Source organism: Charadrius vociferus, unplaced genomic scaffold, assembly GCF_000708025.1.
Source record: "Charadrius vociferus isolate BGI_N301 unplaced genomic scaffold, ASM70802v2 scaffold136, whole genome shotgun sequence".
Lineage (NCBI taxonomy): Eukaryota > Metazoa > Chordata > Aves > Charadriiformes > Charadriidae > Charadrius > Charadrius vociferus.
Genome location: NW_009648960.1, coordinates 569760 through 570124, shown reverse-complemented (window position 1 = coordinate 570124; position 365 = coordinate 569760).

Genomic DNA, 365 nt, shown 5'->3' with positions numbered 1-365 from the left:
AAAAAAAAAAAAAAAAAAAGACGAGAGAACAAAAACGAAAGAAAACTCAGAGTTTCATTTCATGCCTTTTTTATTGTTTGATTTTATTTCCGATGGCTGAGTGGCAAGCACTGGGGGACGATTTTTTAAATATATTTTTTGCCTGGCTTTCTGTCGATTTGGTTTGCCTATTCTACCAAGCCATGTTTAAGAGAGAGAGGGGGGGGGGAAGAAAAAGCACGATCTTCTTTATTGTGTTTAATTTATTTCAATGTAGCTTATTTCCTTATAAGTTATGAAATTTAAAAGCAAACTAAGTCTTGTGAATAAAAACCGAAAAAAAAAAAAAAAAAAAAAAAAAAAAAAAAAAAAAGAGCCCTCCAGCC